Source organism: Culex quinquefasciatus, chromosome 2 (assembly GCF_015732765.1).
Source record: "Culex quinquefasciatus strain JHB chromosome 2, VPISU_Cqui_1.0_pri_paternal, whole genome shotgun sequence".
In the NCBI taxonomy this organism is placed as follows: domain Eukaryota; kingdom Metazoa; phylum Arthropoda; class Insecta; order Diptera; family Culicidae; genus Culex; species Culex quinquefasciatus.
Genome location: NC_051862.1, coordinates 120664560 through 120686631, shown reverse-complemented (window position 1 = coordinate 120686631; position 22072 = coordinate 120664560). Strand labels below are relative to the sequence as shown.

Below are 22072 nucleotides of genomic sequence, written 5' to 3'. Positions count from 1 at the left end.
TACAAATCCACATCGGTCTAATGGCCGAGTGGGCTAAGGCGCCAGTCCTTACTGTTGGTGCTAGGTTTGAATCCCGTCGGTTGCCACTTTTTTTTGTGTTTGCAAAAATTGTACATGCAGTGTGTAATATTAAGTGTTTATTTTGACGAAGGTGATGTGCATGCTTTTGCATGCGATTTTACCATCGGATTTTTTGCTGTGCATGAAATATTGTAGCTTTCGCTATTCAGTGATTTCAAAGTAGGAGGTCCTACATGTACAAAAGGGAAAAGGGATACCTTAAAACTAACTTATAAACTATATAATGAGCGGATCAATGCAGCTGAAGACTGCAATGATTTTTGTCGAAATGCATCAATTATCCTATTGGACATAACATCCAAAGTGTCAACTTCGGCTAATTGATGAAGTTCACTGGTTGTTGGCCAGCAAGTGAATTCGCACGTTCCGGAACTATCTTTCTCCGTGAACCGATGCCGCCATCTCCGGGACACTCCCAAAATTCACTTCACCGTTTCTTTTGAAAGTTCCAGAACGTTCTTTCGGCGTGACTTCCTCGAACTTGTCACGACATGTCGCGCGTCACAACTTCTGCCCGTTCGCGGACAAAAGCTCCAGAATAACTTCCCACGCTAGGAAAGTTTCGCGTCAGTTCCACTGGTTCCCGATCCGGATCCTGAAGGACCAAATGTTGGCCAGCAAGTGGACTGTATAATCGGTTCGGGGGGATCGTATTCTGAATCGGGGAACAAATCGTCGAGAAAGCGTCTTCCGGGATCGCACAAGAAAACGCGTCGTGCTCTTTCTACAATGGAACTAAGACTCACTTTATTCACCTCCGTTTTACTGTAAATCGTGTTAAAATCATGTGCTCGTGTGTGTGTGTGTTTTCTTCCATCGCTCGGCACAGGGTGTACCGAAAGTTGTTGTCTTCGTTGGGTGTGCTAGGGATGCAAAAGTCACCCAACACTGGTGCTGAACCAAGGAGGAAATTTCAGAATCATATTCAGAATTTTGTTCTGAATCCTCTGAAGTGTCAGTAGTAATATAATGGTTAGATATATTTACCTTGTGACATGATTTCGCCACTACGGATCAATTCAGATGAGCAATTCTCTACCAAAACCGGAAATGGATTTTATTTGTATTTTTTGATTTGGCTCGAACTTTGTGGGGGCCTTCCCTATGACTAAATAAGCTATTTTGTGTCATTGGTTCATTCATAAAAGTCTCCATACAATTTTGGCAGCTGTCCATACAAAAATGGTATGAAAATATTCAAACAGCTGTAACTTTTGAGTGAATTTTCTGATCAATTTGGTGTCTTCGGCAAAGTTGTAGGTATTGTTGTTTTTTTTTTTTTACTAAAACTCAATTACCCAAAATAAGTATTTTTTTATTTTCGAGATTTTTTGATATGTTTTAGGGTACAAAAATCCGCAACTTTTGAGCCATAGAGAAACATGGTCAAAAAATCTGCTGTCGAGTTATGAATTTTTGAAAAAATAGTGATTTTTGGAAAAAAAATCGAAGTTTCATGCAAAAACAAGTTTGACATTATTTTTTAATGCAAAATTGAATTTGCAATCGAAAAGTACTTTACAAATTTTTTGATAAAGGGCTCCGTTTTCAAGATATAGCCACCGAATGTTTGATTTTAGCGAAATATTTGCAGTTTTTCAATTTTTAAAAATAGTGACCATGAGTGACCATTTCTAAAAATATTTTTTTAGAAAAGTTCAGAAAATTTGCTATAAAATTGTCTAAGAGACATTGAAGATTGGACCTTCGGGTTACCTCGGGTAACATTTTAAAAGGGCCAAACATTGAATATTACGCCCATTTCAAATGCTAGTCTTGATTAAAAAATTTTCAAAATATTTTTTTCGAAGAGATCGGAAAATTTCACGAATGTTTCATATTTTAACATTGAAAATTGGACCATTAGTTGCTGAGATATCGTCATTAGAAAATGGTGGGTTGTTTTGGTGAGATTTAGAAAACTTCAATTTTCGTGTTTCTTTTTCTTAAAGCGGCTCTATCTCAGGAACCCGATGTCCAATCTTCAATGTCTCTTAGACAATTTTATAGAAAATTTTCTGAACTTTTCAAAAAAAATATTTTTGGAAATGGTCACTCATGGTCACTATTTTTAAAAATCGAAAAACTGCAAATATTTCGCTAAAATCAAACTTTCGGTGGCCATATCTAGAAAACGGAGCCCTTTATCAAAAAATCTGTAAAGTACTTTTCGATTGCAAATTCAATTTTGCATTAAAAAATAATGTCAAACTTGTTTTTGCATAAAACTTCGATTTTTTTTTCCAAAAAATCACTTTTTTTTTAAATTCATAATTCGGCGGCAGATTTTTTGACCATGTTTTTTATGGGAAATGGAGTTTTAGTGAAAAAAAAGTTGATAAAAAAATCTGCAAAAAAAATTTCCGTGTACCTATTTTTTTTCTCAAAAGTCCTCAACAATACCTACAACTTTGCCGAAGACACCAAATTGATCAGAAAATTCACTCAAAAGTTACAGCGGTTGTTTCTACAATTGCCACCATTATCATTAAAATTGTAATTTAAGGGACGCTCTAATCGCTCACTCAAAACAATTAAAAAAATAAAATTCAATGTGCAAAAACAAACAAAACAGAAAAACCCACAAAATTAAAAAATAACTTGCAACTTTAAATAAATGTTGCTATGCAAACAATAAAATAAATAATGCGACACGAATGCAGATCTGTTTAAGGGCATAAAAATATACATTTTCATCCATCATCAAAACAAATTTCCAGACTTTTGGATGTATCATTACCGAGATATAGTTTTTTGATGTTAACAGTTTCAAGAAACAGTTGCCACGATATTTCAACACTGCCTTGACCAAATCGGCTCAATATTTTGGTGAAGACTCGTTTTACCGATTCCAATTCCAATTTTCAATTAGTTTAAAAAAATATATAAAAATATTTTTGCACATTTTGGTATCAAAAACTGACAGTTTTTGATTTATATATTTTTTTAGGAAGCAAAAATTCAAAATCGGGTTTCGTCATGCACACGCATGTTTTGCGAGTCTTCATCCCAAATTTCAGCCAATTTGGTGGCACCCGTAAATCATCCTTGGTGTTTAGAGAAAAACGATCAGAAAGTTTGACCGTTGGCTTTGCGCATGGCAAAATTTTGAGCTTCTACATGTATGTAACCCCTTAAGCCACTCCAACGAATTGTTGGAATCTTTTATCTCCACTTTGGTTCCCGCGTGCAATAAGGAATTTTATTATTTAAATAACCCCGAACATGTATCACGAAGAACCAAGTTATAACCGGATTTTCAACGTAATTTTTATTCCTGCAATTGAAAAAAGATACAAAGTAGTCAACCACGATATTAAAAATCTTGCGACTTAAAAGAAAACCTTCATTTAATGTGAGTCGAACTAGCACTTATTGATTGATATTCAAACACGTTACCATAACGCTATAAATTTCTCAGTGAATCAATAGAAGCTAAGCGCAAACATGTTCTTTTTTTGTCATCTAAAGACCTATCACCTGTAGTAAGTGATGTATGAAATTTTCTTCAATTTTTCTATTGCTTTCGAAGTTGGTATCTTAAACATGATCCATTTTCATTATTTTATACACTGTTCAATTAATTGTATTTATTTCAAATTCCAAGAACGGATGGCATTCGAAACTGATAAAACTTTTCATTTGTGCAGTTCGCCATTCTACATTGTAGTCTTTATCTACAACGTACACCACTGTGTTATTAGTATGGAGGTGTTAGCTAGCTTTTATTGCACACACAGAGTATCCGATAGATTCCCGGGATATTGGATTGTTTGTCTGGGAGGGTTTTATTCTACTTTTTCCCCCCTTTAATTAAGCTTCCCAGAACGACATCCAGCCCTCGTGCCGGACTTCTGGACTATCAGTTTCTCTCTTTCTATTGCTCCTTGAACCCTATTCAGCAACAAAACAACACAGAACAACACAACACAATCAACCGTGACGGCCAATTGAGCGCCAAGCGTCATTGTCGTCGTCGTCGTGCGGAAACTTCATAACAAATAGAGAGCGACATTGAGCGAGCGAGCGAGCGAGAAAGCAATTGCTGCGCTTGAGAAAGAAAGTAAAGAACAATTGAAGAATGAACCTGACAAATGCAGGATTTTTTTATATTTCTTCTCGGGGTGCGGCTCATTGCACTCGAGAAGAATAATAAATTGACGGTGCAGAAGGTACTTCTGTAGAAGGAGTTGTTGTTTTGTTTCATGGAATGGATTGTTGTTATGCTGTATTTATTTTTAAATTTTTAAGAGTTTTGGAAAATCACTAAAATTGATTTAACTGTGAAAACGTTACTTAATCCACCCTTAGGTGGTTGGCGCCTTCCTTACATTTAAAGGGTGCTATCCAAAATGGCGGTGTTTTTCAGTGTTATATCAATTTGACTCATTATTCATACCACTAGAGATGAGATGATCATAAGATCGGGCCTCCAAAAAGGGCATAAATAACACTTGCAACATTTTCCAAAAAATCGATCAATTTACCCATCAATTTATCAAGTATTATTTTGTTTTCAATAAGATTAAAAATAAATTGATTAAAAAGCGTCGAATTCAAATTGAGATATCTAAAAATAGACACCGATAGACACGGAGATATTTTCAAGAAATGTAGTGAAAAGTGTGTACTTTCAGGTGCATTTTTCTGTTTTGCGCCAAAATTCACCATTTTGAAAACATAGCAACTTGAAAATAGGCTAAAAATCACATTAAAAATGGTTGTAACTCCTCAATAAAAACTCAAAAACATTTTGCTGTCTTCGGCAAAGATGTGTAATTTTATGTCATAAACAACTCTTCAGAACATAGGCCGATAAAATGCAAACATTTTGAGTTATCACCAAAAAAGTGCTTTTTCGGACTATTTTTTGCTAAAATGGCGTATATCTCGAGTAGATTAAGAGCTACAAATTTGGCACTTTCAACAAACTATCATTAAATTTTCTCTTCTACAACTTTGCCGAAGACACCAAAGCCCTACAACGTCATCCAACAAAGTTAGTTTTTGGTTGACACCCTGGAAGGTCGTCACCCTGTATGTCAATAACTTCAAGAGATAGCCCTTATCAAGTACAAAAACTCTTCCGAAGACAACATTTGGCTAGGACGTCAAATAAAGGAGTTATCAATTTATTCCACGTCACGACTGTCATCCACATACAAAGCGAGTGAAGTCAAAATCGAACCAAGATCGAACCAAGTTTTTGCAGCGAGGTTTTTGAAAATGTTGTATGCACATGAATTGCAAAAATAAAAACTTTTTTTTTAATCACCAAGTTTTTTTTTCAAGCGATTTACATTTAATTTCAGATTTCCAGAGTTTTTTTTTTGGAAAGGACCAATAAACTATTGTCTTTCATATGATTATAGGACCTAATCAAAAAAACTCTAGATTTGAACTTTAATTAATATTCAAATAACTTGTAGCTAACTGGTAAAATTGGAATTCAAAATTTTAGTTGGGAAAAAATGTATAATTCAACGTTCTAAAATATTATCAGCGTTTGTTAAATTCGATTCTAACCAAAATTTTAAATGAAACAACCTGGTTTAAAGGTCTAGCAAATCACATTTTAGAAAAGGATGCAATGAATAATCATCGAAATATGTTGATCAAACTGTTGGTTGAATTATGTTCAAATGTTAAATTAACTGAGTATTCTAAAAATGTAATTGCATTTAAACCATCAGTCAGGAAGAATCTTACCAAGCTAATTTTGTTCAAGGAACTGAGTAGTTCAATGTTACGTGTTGTTCTAGTATAACTTTGTTTATCAGTCTTATAAATAATAAATGAGGAAATCTGTACGTAATACTTGTCATTTACTTAAATATATAAGCAAAAGATGATGAAAACTAAACAAATATTAATTTTAAGATAAAAATTTATTAATTTGTTTTATACAACTTTTTCAATAACCCCACGTAAACAACATTGACGGCGCCTCTGGCGGTGACTTCTGGAAAGTGCATGCCTGTCAGATCGCTGATAATAACATTTGCAATCGCAAACAGCAATGTAAGTTTTTGGATTTAATGGACTTATTTTAAGTTTTTAAGGGTGCTCAGCAACGAAGGAAGTTGTTGTCTTCTTATTCCAACATTGTCAAACTTATAGACCCAACCCTGCAACAACGGGATTGTAAAATTAGTCAAACTTTGTTGTAAATTACTTTGTGGACAGTACTTTAGGGGATGAATATAAAAATATTTCGATAGCACCCGTGATTTTGAAGATACTAAAATGTCTGTAGCAAAAATCTGGGTGCAAAAGTTCTGGTTTATGTGCTCCGTTAAGCTCTAAATAAATACAATTTGATAGTAGTTGTTACTTTTCAACAGAGTGCTGAAAAGCTGAACTTTTTAGCATTCAAATTGATTCTGAAATAGTAGTTTATGCAACAAGTTGCAAAAAGAGGATTTTTCAGCACGAGTCGTACATTTATCCAACGAGGTTCACCGAGTTTGATAAATACGAAGAGTGCTGAAAAAATCAAGTTTTGCAACGAGTTCCATACAACATTTTTTGCAATTCCAAAAAACACACAGTGAGTGAAATTTTATGTCAAATTTTCATGTATTTTGTCAATAAATCGTTTAAATCAAAAAAATGTTGAAAAGAGTTACTTTTCGAAACAAGTGCTAAAAAGTTCAATTTTTCAGCACCCATTTGAGTGCTGAAAAGTAGAACTTTTCAGCATTTATTTTGAAAAGTGTTGCTATTCGATTCTGTTATTTTTGGTACAGAAAAGTAGGCTATTTCGTCGTTCAAGAATAACAGGAAAAGTAAATAGTTTCACGACGGAATTGCAAAAAGTGCTTTCCAGCACTGTTAGTTTTGAGCGATGAAAAAATAGGCCGTTTCTCATCCGAGAACACAATTTTCAACGTCATAAAACGGAATTCAAAATTGTCTGTTTTGTTCAAACAAATTGTTTTACATAATAAGAAATCAAGCCTAAGATTAAAGTTAAAAATCATAAGTGTTTTAATACGGACGAAATCATTGGTTTTAGTTCCGTCTAAAATATTCTCGACGTTTTCACCTGTCGTGTTTTTCTTTTGCTCACCCACATCACGAACTCGTGCGCCGCGCTACACGAAATTCCTGTTAAATTAGCTTTTCCAACCCTCACTCACCACACCACCGCCGCTCGTCCTCCTCTCCGTTGACAAAACAACCCATTTAGAGAAGAGGACCACGACTTTCACGACGGAGGCAGCCACCGCAAATATGTAAAATCATGCACGCCAATAAAACGCCTTCCCACATCTCACACGTCTAATAATAATGACATGGATGTTTGCATTTCGGGGTTCGGGGGTTTTCCCTCGGAACGTCCCAGCCCCGCAAACCGGTGTGACGCCACGAGGACAAACACTCGATGGAAAAGGCAAGAAGACGAAACGTTGAAGCAAGCGGGCTCTTACTCGACGAACACTCGAAGCAAACCCAACCGGGCGTGCTAAAACCGGATCGTGAATAAGTAATGGCGGTGGAGCTAGCCCGCGGGACGACCGTCATTGGAACCTGTCACGTCACGACAACGGCGAAGGTAGAACGCGCCCCGGAAAGATTGTTAAGAATCGGTAGAATCGCTAAAGTGACGGAACGGATCTGTCTCTTTTCTGGAGGATTTTTGAAGCCTTTCCAGATGTTGAAAGATTTCTTGTATGATCAATACTGGTACCGACTGAATGAAGTTAAGAGTCAGTTTTTTAGAATTTGCTCGGTTTGTTCAAGAAGTCGTATCGGGTCTCACTTAGTGTTTGGTACAAAAACTTCGAAAAATCTTCGATTTTGGGATTTTTTTTATTTTGTTTGTTTGTTTGTTTGTGACTTTTTTGGGATTATTTTATTTTAAAGACCGAAGAAATACATCGTAATTTTGTTTTGAGGAAATTTCTAAAAAAAAAATTCAAGTCTAAGAATATGATTGCACTGCCCATGTTCGCATAAATGTCGCACGTGTTAAATTTTCGCGAAAAAACTGGATTTCCTCCTAGATTTCTAGAACAAAGTACTGGATGTTGTACCTAGGCTTTTCTGAAAGATCACACGATTTTGAACCAAACTGCATCAATAACTCAAAAGCGATGAAAGGGCATATGGGACATTTATGCGATCAGTGGCAGTGCAGTAACCATTCAATGTTATTGTTTTTTTTATTAAGGTGACATTAATTAAAAGAGGTAAACGTCGCCAAACCATACAACTATTTCTTTAAAAATACAGCCCAGACTCGATTGTCCAAATTCCGAAAATTATTTTTTTAGAAAAATTGGCCACACTGTCAAATGATTGATAGATGTCATTCTTGTCATCTAAGTCATATCCCAGACGGAAAAGGGGGGCGCCTGGCGGGCGTTTTGTCTTGGGCGCTGCACTTAGCTGCGCAAGACGTCTGGCAGATTTTCCCCCCGACTGGCCCAAGAATGTTGCCAGAATTCTGGCGAATATGCAACAAACCGGTCGTGCACGGTTCAACCGATTGAACCGATTGGTTTTTGTGCCAGACAGCTGTGTGTTATTCCGCCAGATTTTTGCCAGATTCGTCGGGCGTCACGCAAAACCTGGCTAAAAGAAATGTGCCAAGTGTGTCTGAACTGCACGACAAACGTCCGCCTGCGCCAGACACTCAAATTTACCAGATTTTTTTCCGACCGGGATCCAAAAACAAGAATTTACAAAATTGGTCACTTTGCGAATAACACAGTCCAACAAGATTTTGTCTCTAAGACGAGTATATGTGTTCCTAGTAGAATTTTGCGTGCTGAATCCGAATCCGGGTCCAGAATTACTCCAAATGGTCTTAATTTCGAGATGCGCCCGTTTGAAATGTGAGTTTGTGGCCAAAACTAGCTACTTTGTCGACTATTTTACAAAAGAACTATTGAATAAACAACTGAACCCATAAATGTATCTTACAGTTCATGTTTTCCCCTTTCTGAAACAGCCCTGGTTTTTTTTTAATTTGATTGTTTTTACGCATATTTATAGCCATTTTAAAATTGTATTTCAGTTGGTTCTCATTCAAGTTTTGCCAACTTGCATTCAAGTCAAATTCTGCTGGGATATCAATAATAAAAATCAAAAATGCTTTGCAGAACGTTAAATAAGTTTGTCTCGGCTATCTAATTGATCATTTTAAATGTAATTTTGTCTGCTGAATCCATTCCCATCATTAGATATTTTCGAAAAGGTCAGGTTTTAGAGTAAAAAAAGAGTTTTCGATATTTTTTTTTCTATTTTTACTCCAAAACCTGACTTTTTCGAAAAAAAATCTAATGATGGAAATGGATTCAGCAGACAAAATTACATTAAAAATGATCAATTAGACTGACGAGACAAACTTATTTAACTTTCTGTAAAGCATTTTTGATTTTTATTATTGATATCCCAATAGAATTTGACTTGCATGCAAGTTGACAAAACTTGAATGAGAACCAACTAAAAATATAGGGGAGAGTGGGGAGACTTGATCCCCTTTTTTTGTATCGCACATAACTTTGTCAATTACTCACAAAACTATAAACTTTTTGCATGAATTGAAAGCTTAAACATTCATCTATGTTTGGCTTATAAGGGTATATCATCAGATGAACTCTTCGAATCATGCCAAGCGTTTTAAAGAAATATTTTAAACCGGCATTTTAAAAATGTTAGGGGTAACTTGATCCCCCTTTCAACATTTTGAAGAAATCTTAAGCAAAATGTTTCTTATTCATCCAAACTTTTAATTTTCTATAAGTTACAGCAATTTCACATAAAACCTGTACGTTTGTGTTCAAAATATAACAAGTTTATTATGTTAAATATTTAAAAACTTAAAATATTATTTCTTAGACCAAAATTAAGCATGTTTACAAAAGCTGCAAATTTTTGTTTACGAAACTTTCGAAAAATGGTTCAAACTGCAGTAAGTTATGTACAACTATACTAAAGGAAACTATGTATGAAAACCCAGCTCAATTAATTAATCTTGAGGCTGATTCCAAGGACTGCAAAAATGCAGGGATCAAGTCTCCCTAAACGCACTTTTTTAAACAATTGATTGTAAAAATAGTATGACGATAAATTTAACATCAAATGCGTAAGGGTTTCGAAGTTGATAAGTTTATCAAACAATTCATATACAAAAAATATTTTTTTGAATATTTTTTTAGTGTTTTTTATGCATATCAGAAAAAGAAAAAAAGATCTCTTGGAAGTTTTTTGCAGCTCGTTTTAGAAAAATGTGTGTAACTCAATCTAATTTTTTTTTTAATTTTTTTCTTTGTTTTCTACAATGAGTTTTAGTTAATTTCGCACAACTTTCTAGAACAAAGCTAATTGTTTTACCCACATGCTGATGAGATACAGGCTTGGGATCAAGTGTCCCCGGGGATCAAGTCTCCCCACTCTCCCCTAATATTAAAATGGCTATCATTATGCGTAAAAACAATCACATTAAAAAACCAGGGCTGTTTCAGAAAGGGGAAAACGTGAACTTTAAGATACATGTATGGGTTCAGTTGTTTATTCAATAGTTCTTTTGTAAAATAGTCGACAAAGTAGCTAATTTTGGCATAATCTAACTTTTCAAACGGGTGTATCTCAAAATTGGGACCATTTGGAGCAATTCTGGACCCGTATTCGGATTCAGCAGGCAAAATTCTACTAGGAACACATATACTTGTCTCAGAGACAAGAAACATTTGATTTTTTGTTGAACTGTGTAATCATAACAAAACTATATGCATATTAGATACTACAGACTTGGTGTCTCTGTTGTTTTGTTTGTGGTTCCATCTCGAGTATTACTTTTTAAATAATTGTTGTTTTTTTACAGCTTCCTGGAATTATTTTAAATTAACTGTCTATATGTAAATGTATCTACTCACTATATGATTTATTTGAATTTTCATATTATTCCTTATCCTATTCCTTTCCTGTAACAAACCATCTCCTCATACCATATATGATCAAATTGCTTAAATTAACGAAACTTTCTAAAACAGCATGGGAACCATCTGGAGCATATATATTTTAAATTACTGCTATTTTTTTAACTGATATTACTTCAGCAGGGAAACGTTAACAGGGAAATTTTTAGTTCTCGTATTGCCCACCAGATGGAGTCATTGAAATCCAATTTCCCTGCTCACTTCACATCGTCAGCAGGGAAAAAAATTGTGAAGGCAGCAGGGAAAGTGAAATTTCCCTGCTAACGTAAATAGGATTTTTTAAACTATAATTTTTATCGTAAATGCAATCTTTTCAACAATATATTTGCTTTGATTTATTTAAATAAGTTTTTTTTACGTATTTCAATGCCTTCGAATTTGAACAAATATTTTCCCTGCTAACGTATCAGTTACTGAGCCAGAAGAAAATTCATAGTCATGGATCACAAAAATCAGCGTTTTCAAACCAAAATAATAATTTAAGTGTAAATTTACATTCAAACTTTTATACAAAGGTACTCAAATATGTTGGTGTAAAATATTTTCAAATCATTCCTGTTCTTCAAGTGTTCAGCAGTGAATTCTATCATTGGGGCGTGGCTTATTATTGTAATGAGCATTTTCCTTGCTAACTTCACAGTTTTTTTGTCACAGTTACCAAGCTTTTTGTTTTTTTTTTTTTTTTTTATACAAGCTAAGGTCTATGTAGAACTATTTAAAAAATAAATTAGTAGTTTGTATTTAATTTTACACTAGCTTCTTCTGACATTTAAGTTTATTTCTGGCTCAGTAACTTTTACGTTATTTATGATGAAAAACATACATCCGATATTAAAGCTTCTCCTCCATTAGCTAAATCAGGCCTGACCAACCCTTTTTGCTCAATTTTTACATTTTTGATCGTCTAATTAACAATTGTCAACATTTTCATTATTTGTTTGATGGAATCGATTCTCGTGTGACCAGCGAACATAACTTTGATAAAAGTTTGAAAAAAAAAATCAATCCGGCTCGCGGGCCAGTTAAAAAAAACTGAGATTAAATTGCATTGAAATAAACAAAAAATACTGATTTGATCAAATCAGCTGGAAATTGTTCAAATAATTACCGCTAACGTAAGCAGCGAAAATATAAAAAAAAACGTTTCGTAAATAGTAGGCAAATTCTTAGAGATTTGGAGTTCCTTCAATAATTTCTTTACTATTAATCGCTTGACATTAGAATGTTTTTTAGAGCAATTTTACAAAAACTATGGAACATTAAGGCAAAAACTCCTAGCGACATCCATTTGAATTATCTGAAATTTTTTTTTTTTCTAAAGTTAAATTCGTGTCTCATAATTGATTCTTTTAACTGAAGTCACGGACGAAATAACCCTGCTTACGCGTTCCAGAATTGATTGATTTTTTTTTCAAACTGAAGTCCCAAAAGTTTGGCAACACTTACGTCAATATGTGTTGCGAGTAAAAGCTGCGTAAACAAATTACGATCGTGGAGTGAAACCGCCCCGTTCAGCAGTGAAAACCCTCTGAGTGAAATCCGGAACGTTCGCCGTACCTCTGTTGGTGTTATCCAGCTCTGCCGTGCCGCACTTGATCCGCACCAGCCACCGGAATTTTTGGTTTGTTTTGATCGGACCTGACATCGTCAACAAGCCGGCGCGTTTTGTTCTAAAAACGATAAGTTTCGTTCACACCAACACCACAACGCAGTGCAAGAGTATCAGCATGTCAACAAAGCGCACACCACCAAATAACCCTGCCACGCCTAGCGGCAGCAGCAACAACTCAAATCAAAACAAACGGTATCGCAGCAGTAGTACTGGTTCGGTTTCCCCGGGAGCATCCCCCGGGCCGCTGACGCTGGAGGCAGTTATGAAGGAGATCAACATGCAGTTCACCAAGACTTTCGATAGGATCGACACCATCAGCAACAAAATCGACACTGTGAAAGCAGAACTTAACGAGCAGCTCAGTTCTGTTTCGCGTGACTTCAACTCGTTCAAGGCGGAGTGTGCTGATAAGTTCAAGTTCACCGACGATGCAATGTGTGAACTGGAATCCAGAATCGATGGCATCTCCCAGGAAATCGGCGGAATTGAGAATCGGAACGAGCTCATCGTAAGCGGTGTCCCACACATTCCGGGGAAAATGTTGCGGCGTATTTCAAGGATATGTGGAAACAAGTCGGTCTTCCTGAAAATCCAGCCCCCCTGGTCGACGTTAGGCGACTGAAGACTGGAACCCAGGGTGACGGCCTGATCCTACTGCAGTTCGCGCTTCGAAACAACCGGGACGACTTCTACAGCTGCTATCTTCGGAAACGTGACCTCAAGCTTCAACATCTAGGCATGAACTCAACTCGCCGGTTTTACGTCAACGAAAATCTTGCCGTCCCTGCCAGAAAGATCAAGAAAGCTGCGTTGGAGCTCAAGAAGTCTGGGAAACTGTCGTCGGTCTATTCAAAGAAGGGAATCGTCCACGTGAAACGCACAGCAGATCAACAACCCGGAACTGCTGTCCACTCGGAAAACCAACTTCAACAATACTCTTAGTTAAGTACATTGTGCCTCCGTCCACGTCTTAATTTGTTTAAATGTTTTATTTTGAGAACTTTTATTGTTTTGTGATAGAAGATTGTATTTTTGATTGTATTCTAAATTGTGCCTCGTTTAACAAATTTTTGAACGGTAGTAGTAGTATCAGTTAATTGAATTGCTCCCCGATGCCACCCTTAACCAACCACACCTCGGCGAACATCCCGGGAGTTGTTATGAACTGTGCTCTTCACTCGGGCAAGCTCAATATCTGCCATGGTAACACACAGAGCCTCTGTGCGAGGAAATTTGCTAAACTAGACGAGGTGAAGGATTTGCTGCACAATTCCAAGGTAACCGTTGCTTGCTTCACCGAGTCTTGGTTGACTGGACAGATCTCAGACCGTAGCATTGCAATCCCCGGGTTTGCCGTCTGTCGCAACGATAGAATGTATCAACGTGGTGGTGGAATCGTCATCTACTACAGAAGTCACCTCAGCTGCAGAAAAGTCTTCTGTACCCAACTATCGGCGGAATCCGGCAACAAAACTGAGAGTCTGGTGGTAGAGCTGCGTTTTGGCGGTGAGACGGTCCTTCTTGTAGCAGTTTACAACCCTCCTGGTAATAATTGCTCTGATTTTCTCGAGGAAAAGTTGGTGGAGTATGCCTCAACCTACAACAACGTTCTGCTGATTGGAGACTTCAATACTGACATGAGCAAACCGAGCAACCTGCAATCCCAGTTTCAATCCGTCCTTGACACATTTGCGCTCGTATCTGTCGGCGAGGAACCTACATTTTTCCACAACCGTGGCAGCTCTCAGCTTGACCTGTTCATCACCAGCTGTAGTGACAGAGTGTTGCGTTTCAACCAAGTTGGCTGTCCTGCCCTTTCACAGCACGATCTCATCTTTGCCTCGCTTGACTTTGATGCAAATCCCGTCCCTCGCGTCAACACCTATCGTGATTACGTGAATTTCGATTCTACCAGCCTGGTTGATGCGGTTTCGTCCGTTCCTTGGCACAACTTCTACGAGGTCAACGACCCAAATGAGCTGGCTGATTTTTTCAACTCCCGGATGAAGCAAATTCACGACGTTTGCATTCCACTTCGTGTTATCAGATGCCGCAATGAGTCCAACCCCTGGTTCAGCTACGAGATCAGAAAGTCGATGTTAGAACGTGATCTGGCGTATAGTGATTGGCGAAGAGCACCTGCAGAATCTAAATTAGTGGCTAGGCAGCGGTATAACTCACTCAGGAACAGGACAAACACGATGATAGCGAATGCAAAAGTGCAATATTTCAACCGTTTTCTGGACAGCCGTGTTCCATCCAACGTGTTATGGAAACGCTTGAAATCTGTTGGCGTCGGCAAGGAAAAGTCTTCCAGCGTGTGCGAGTTCGACCTGACGAGGTTAATCGTGCTTTCTTGTCGAGTTTTATCCAAAACGAGCAGGGCAGCGGACTGAGAAGTTCAGCAGCAGATTCTCCGTACAGCCTTACTTTCCAACCAGTGGAAGGCTGGCAGATCGTCAACGCTGTGTGTGATGTGAAAACCAACGCCACTGGTCTAGATGGACTGCCGATCAAGTTTATAAAAATCGTCCTCCCCCTGGTCTTGCAGCAAATTACTCACCTATTCAACAGCATCATCGCAACCTCAATCTTTCCTACCTGCTGGAAACACGCTAAAATCATACCACTGAGAAAGAAACCCCACCTGAGCGCTTTGACGAATCTACGGCCCATAAGCATCTTGTGTGCGCTCTCGAAGGTGTTTGAAAAGCTTCTAGAACAGCAAATGTCGTCTTTTATCACCGAGAACAACCTACTCACGGAGCACCAGGCGGGTTTCCGGAAAGGCCAAAGCATACAAACCGCGACTTCCCGTGTGTTCGACGACTTGGCACGCACGACAGACAGGAGAGGATCTGCGGTGCTGTTGCTGCTCGATTTTTCCAAGGCCTTCGACACCATACCCCACAACAAGCTGTGTACGAAGCTCGAAACGCAATTCAATTTTGGTCCATCCGCGGTGAACCTTATCAGATCGTATTTAGAAAACCGACGCCAAACCGTTTTCTGTGGAGATCTACAGTCAGTAAGCAGCATCGTAGATTCCGGGGTACCTCAAGGCTCGATTGTAGGGCCTCTGCTTTTCTGTTGTCACGTTAACGATCTACCACCTGTGCTCAGATATTGCTCGATTCAACTCTACGCGGATGATGTGCAACTGTACATTGGTCGACTGGGCCCATGCTCCCGAGAACTCATCAGGATGGTCAACGAGGATCTCGATAGGATTGCTGTTTGGTCGCAACGGAACCAGCTATTTGTCAACCAAGCGAAGAGCAAAGCGCTGTTTGTGCAGGGTCGTCGTAGAAACAAAGCGCAACTCGATCTGCTTCCTCGTATCACCATGAGCGGCCAAGCCATTGAATGGGTAGACAGTGCGAAAAATCTGGGTTTCATCTTCCAAGCGGACCTGCAATGGGACGGACTCATCCAGCAACAGTGTGGAAAAATCTATGGCAGCCTACGCACACTCCGAAGCTGCACATCCGCTGCTCCAGTCAGTACGCGTCTTAAGCTGTTCAAGTCGCTGATTCTGCCTCATTTTCTTTTCGGAGAGCTGTTACATGTCAACCCTAGTGCTGGTGCATTGGATCGGTTGCGTGTTGCGCTAAATTGCTGTGTTCGTTACGTTTACGGCCTCACCCGATATGATCATGTCAGTCACCTACAACGGAACCTGGTTGGTTGCCCTCTGGACAACCTGTACGCACACCGCTCGTGTCTATTCCTGCGCAAACTCCTCACCACGCGCTCCCCACCAGAACTCTACCAGAAGCTGCAGCAGTTCAGAGGCCGCCGCCTGTTGAATTTGATCATTCCCGCCAACAGAACTTTGACCTACTCCAGTTCCCTGTTCGTTCGAGGTGTGGTCAACTGGAACATGGTGCCAACGGAACTCAAACACGGGGTATCGCAAGCAACATTCAAAAGAAACTGTTTAGAGTTCTGGAACAGGGAGTAAACCAAACAAACGCCGGGAAACGAGAGCAGCGTAAGAGCAGCGCGCAGCGTGTAACCACTGTCGCGCCCGGAGGTCCCGGAGCCCCCCTAACCACAAGCTATAGGAAGAGTGGCATAGGGACAACCCTCCGGCTCCTCCGGGGTGCCTGGAAAACACGACACGCCAGCTGAAGAATCCACGGAGGTATCCGAGTGACCCGGGGCCCCCCTAACCACAAGTTACAAGAAGAGTGGAATAGGGACAACCCCCCGGGCACTCGAGTCCCCTGGATGAGGTCGCATAAGGGGCAAACCCCCATCCCCTCGGATGAAGCATGGACTACGCATGGACAACTCAACCCACTACTCGCAACTCAAGAGAACACCGAGAAGAACGACATCAACCAAGGAAAACCGTTTAGTTAATAAGTGTAATATTAGTTAGCAAACACAGATGATACCGGAGGTAGCAATTAAAAAGGTGCAAACCTTACGCTACCAGATTAAATAAATAAATAAATAAATAAATAAACAAATCAAAAATGTTTTCCCTGCTAACGTAACAGTTTACTGGGCCAAGTGTTACTTCAGCAGGGAAAGCGTAGGGCACTAGCGTGGTTCACGTTTCTATGAAAAAGACAAAAGTTGTTATTTTGTCTTGCATCAATCGGAATTTCGTTCTTTTATGTCCCCAGAAGCACTCCTGAAAATTTGAGCCCATTTGGTAAGGTCTAGGAGCTCCAGTTTTAATTTGTAATTTATATGGGATTTTGATTTATTTTCCATGGGAAACTATCTTTTTTTACATTGTATTAGGACTTTTTTTTTATAAATCGATGAAATGACTTGATTCTTATAGTAGGAGATAGGTTTTGAACTGGGGAACAACTTTGTAGAACATACCAACATGCTAGGAAAAGACCCTTTAAAGATACAGATACTTTTAGATGGTGGCTGGCCCCTTCAAAAGCCACCATCTAAAAGTATCTGTATCTTTAAAGGGTCACTTCCTAGCATGTTGGTATGTTCTACAAAGTTGTTCCCCAGTTCAAAACCTATCTCCTACTATAAGAATCAAGTCATTTCATTGATTTATAAAAAAAAAGTCCTAATACAATGTAAAAAAAGATAGTTTCCCATGGAAAATAAATCAAAATCCCATATAAATTTCAAATTAAAACTGGAGCTCCTAGACCTTACCAAATGGGCTCAAATTTTCAGGAGTGCTTCTGGGGACATAAAAGAACGAAATTCCGGTTGATGCAAGACAAAATAACAACTTTTGTCTTTTTCATAGAAACGTGAACCACGCTACTAGGGCACGCCCCCACAACGTTGTTAGCAGTGAAAAAAAGTGAAGTCAGCAGGGAAAAAATCTGCTTATTTTTTTTTATTATGTTTTCAAAACATATTGGGGCATGATATATTTTAGTGGCTTTCATGTTTTTTAAATTAGATAAATATATTGCTTACAAAATAATATTTTCTTGAAATTTCAAAAACAGAAAAAAGTTTTTCCTTCAAGAGTATCAAGGCGATATTTACAATGCGGATTCAGTGGCAATGTTATTACTTAACTACTGAAAAAATGATTCATGTTAATGTTAAACTACTACCGTAATCTGGGGTGAATCGGGACTACAGTCTGAATAGGGACAGCAGTTTTTAGAGCACTTAAAGCTTTTAAATTTGGAAATGGATGTACACATTTTGTTGGCCTGACTCTATTATAACCGAATCCAACCAGAAAAATCAAAATATTGTGCTCCAACATTAAAACTGCTGTCCCAATTCGCCACATGTGTCCCGATTGACCCCAGTTTACGGTATTGGTTGATTTCCCTAAGGTATAGTTTGGAAAAAAATATCGAATGCAATTGAACTCTCAAACTACCGCATATGAGGTGAAAGCTTTGCCACCATACATGGCCCTGTAAAAAACATAAATCTGCGGTCTTCACAGCTATTTGCCCTGCTGACGACGTTGTGGGTCGTTTGCGTGACGTGGCCTACGTTTTCCCTGCTGAAGTAACACTTAACTCAGTAAACTGTTACGTAAGCAGGGAAAACATTTTTGATTTGTCTGGGATTCACTTAAAAAATTGATTCTGGGACATCTGTCTGAAAAAAATATAAATATAAAATAGAAATGTAATTGTTTTAAAATAAAATTCTAATACCAAGCGGTTAATGATAAAGAAATATTTGCAAGGAAATCCAAATCTTCAAGAGTTATCCAACCAGAAAAGATGTGATATTGTTATTTCAAACAAAATATTTATTTGAGTTAACGTAATGTACTTTTATGAAAAGGTAGTAAAATGTCATCAAAAAAAATCAAACCATCCACATTAACGACCCCCGGGTCTTTTGTGGTCTCTATTGCAAGTTTTTGCTCGAACCTAGGAGTCCGAAGGCTTGAATGGGGAGAGCACCCAAACCTTTTTTACTCCAAGGAACCTTCCACCCCAGTGTTTGAACTGACGACCTTTGGATTGTGAGTTTAACCGCCGCCAGCGATTCCACCGGAGTAGGCTTGGTTTGGTGTGTTGTTTGTACTTATGGCATGGAGACGACTCCTACACCTGGAATGACTTAACGGCCTAACAACCAAGGCCGGGACCGACATTTTACTTCCTCATCCGATGGAACGTTGCAGCAGATGGGAATCGATCCCAGAATCATCCGCTTACAAAGCGGACAGCGTAACCATTCGGCCACGCGCTGCCGCAGGTAGTAAAATGTGCTAGTGTTTAATTAAATAGATACCTACTCATTTATTTTTTAAATAGTTCTACATGACCTTAGCCTGTATAAAAAAACAAAAAGCTTGGTTACTGTGAAGTTAGCAAGGAAATGCTCATCATAATAATAAGCCACGCCCCAATGATAGAATTCACTGCTGAACACTTGAAGAACAGGAATGATTTGAAAATATTTTACACCAACATATTTGAGTACCATTGTATAAAAGTTTGAATGTAAATTTACACTTAAATTATTATTTTGGTCTTCAAATTCGAAGGCATTGAAATACGTAAAAAAAACTTATTTAAATAAATCAAAGCAAATATATTGTTGAAAAGATTGCATTTACGATAAAAATTAAAGTTTAAAAAATCCTATTTACGTTAGCAGGGAAATTTCACTTTCCCTGCTGTCTTCACATTTTTTTTCCCTGCTGACGATGTGAAGTGAGCAGGGAAATTGGATTTCAATGACGCCCAATGGTGGCCAATACGAGAACTAAAATTTTCCCTGCTAACGTTTCCCTGCTGAAGTAACATCAGTATTTTTTTACAGCTTCCTGGAATCATTTTGATTATATTTATTATATTTATTATTTTTACTACATTTATTATATTTATTACATTTACTACATTTATTATATTTATTATGTTTATTCTACTTACTATATTTATTATATTTATTATTATTACAAAACTATATGCTTATTAGATAATACACTACAGCCCAAGTAACATTTTTAAACCAACTAGCCACCACCAAGTTTTATTAAGGTTTTATTGTAGCATCTTGATTGCTTAATAGTTTTATTTGGGCATTCACCGCAACCAACAAGCAAGAGCTAATTAATAGGTTCTAACAAGGTTTTATGCTTCGGACATAAAACCGGGAGAAAATAAAAGCCGACTGGCTTTCAATAAGGTTTTATGAAAGTTTTAATAGAAGCTTGAAAATCAGATGGCAATGCCATGCCAAACGGTTTTATCGCATGCTTTGTTAAAACCAAGGGTGTTGTAGCTGTCATGCAAAAAGCTCACTTAAAACCATAAGCTCCTAATAGAGCATTTATCGCGGCCAAAAAGCAGTGCATAAATATGGCGCTAAACGCGTGCTCTGATTGAATATGATTGACCGCCATCTTGGTAGAAAAAAATTAAAAATCATAAATTTGATGAAAACACACAATTATGATGAATTTGTGACATCGTTAGCATAGCCACAGAAGTTCAAACATAATTTGAAAATTTTTTGCAAAGCTTTGCAACACAATATTTTTTAACATTAAAAACTATGATTACAAAACAATGATTTTTGACGAAGCGAGTTGATTTTTTTGGCTCTATCTCCCCTACAATCATCAATAAAATTTTAACCGCAGCTGAATTTGAGTCACCAATTTCGAGAAATAAGGTTTGAAATTATTTCAATTACCTCCAATATCTATCATATCATCATCACCATTTTTGACAAACATCTCCATAATTTCATTTGGCAAGACGAAGACTCATTTTTTGCCAGAATAAAATCTGTTTGTCATAAGACGCATGAAGACGTATGCAATGTCATTTTCCCTAACTCCTAACAAGGTTTTAACAAAGGCTTTATCAAGGCTTTAAGGAGGTTGTTAGGATTTCGTTGTAAAGCTTTGAACTCCTATGTAGGTTTTATAAATAGGCCGTAACAACCTTTTGCGGAGGTCCTTTTGGGTTTTAAGTGGGGTTTATCAAGGCTCTGGGGAGTTTGTTACGACTAAGGGGTTTTAATGTTGGTTTTGGCTGATAGGTTTTATAGCGGTTGTGACAGCTTTGATAAAGCCTAAAATGTTACTTGGGAGACTCACATTTACACTTACAAACCTCCACCTAACCCCCATTCCACCCCCAAAAATATTCCGTTCACTTTTAAAAGTCGCATGGGTTCCCTGCACTTTTGCCACTAGTGAACAACAAAACCATCCCCTCCCAAATCCCCACGGGACTGTATGGGCGTAGCCTTAGAGCACAGTGTGGAAATTTACGTTCTTAGATATTTTTGGTAGTACCGGGCAGCAATAAAATTGTCTAAGAATATTGAATTGACCATTGTGGCACCCCCTACAGCGTGGTGCAGACCCGTAATGCTATGCTATGCTATGCTATTACACACAGCCTATCAACACGGACAACTATTTGACAGAAATGTCAAGCTCATGTGGACATATTTCCTGTCCACTCTCGATCGGTCTGATAGCCGAGCTGGCTAAGGTGCCAGTCTTCTCTGTGAGTGCATCAAACTTTTTTTAAGCACGGTAATAACCTGATTGCACACCATATTTTTAAAATTTTTGATGAATATAATGAAATTTGTTTAAAAATATTGATTTTCACGAATCCAGAAAAATAAGCTAAACTTTTGGAGCCACGTAGCCCAGCCTCGTAAGTGGTAGATCGGGGTTCAAATCTCGGTTCGGACCAACACAACTGGTGATCTTTTCCCTTCTGGAATCGATTGCTTAGTAAAGAGAAGGAGAAGTGTATCATCACAAGCTGGACCTTATCAAGACACCTTAGGAAGACAACCTCTGGAATGTTAACATTAACCTTATCATGTTAACATTAAGTTGATTAGTAAACTGTCACTGAATCCGCTTTGTAAATGCCGGCCCGATACTTTTGGAGCTGCAAATAAGCAAATTATATAAATTAATTTCAATTATATAAATTAATTTCCAAAATAAGTCGAATCTCTATTGACATTTTCG

The 22072-nt window shown here is 37.9% G+C and overlaps 1 protein-coding gene across 1 annotated transcript in view; it reads left to right on the top strand.

The window, feature by feature from the left end:
• Positions 1-22072, top strand: part of LOC6038604 (protein ABHD13) — a 37795-nt gene that overhangs the window by 14781 nt on the left and 942 nt on the right. The gene's annotated exons all lie outside the window — the stretch shown is intronic.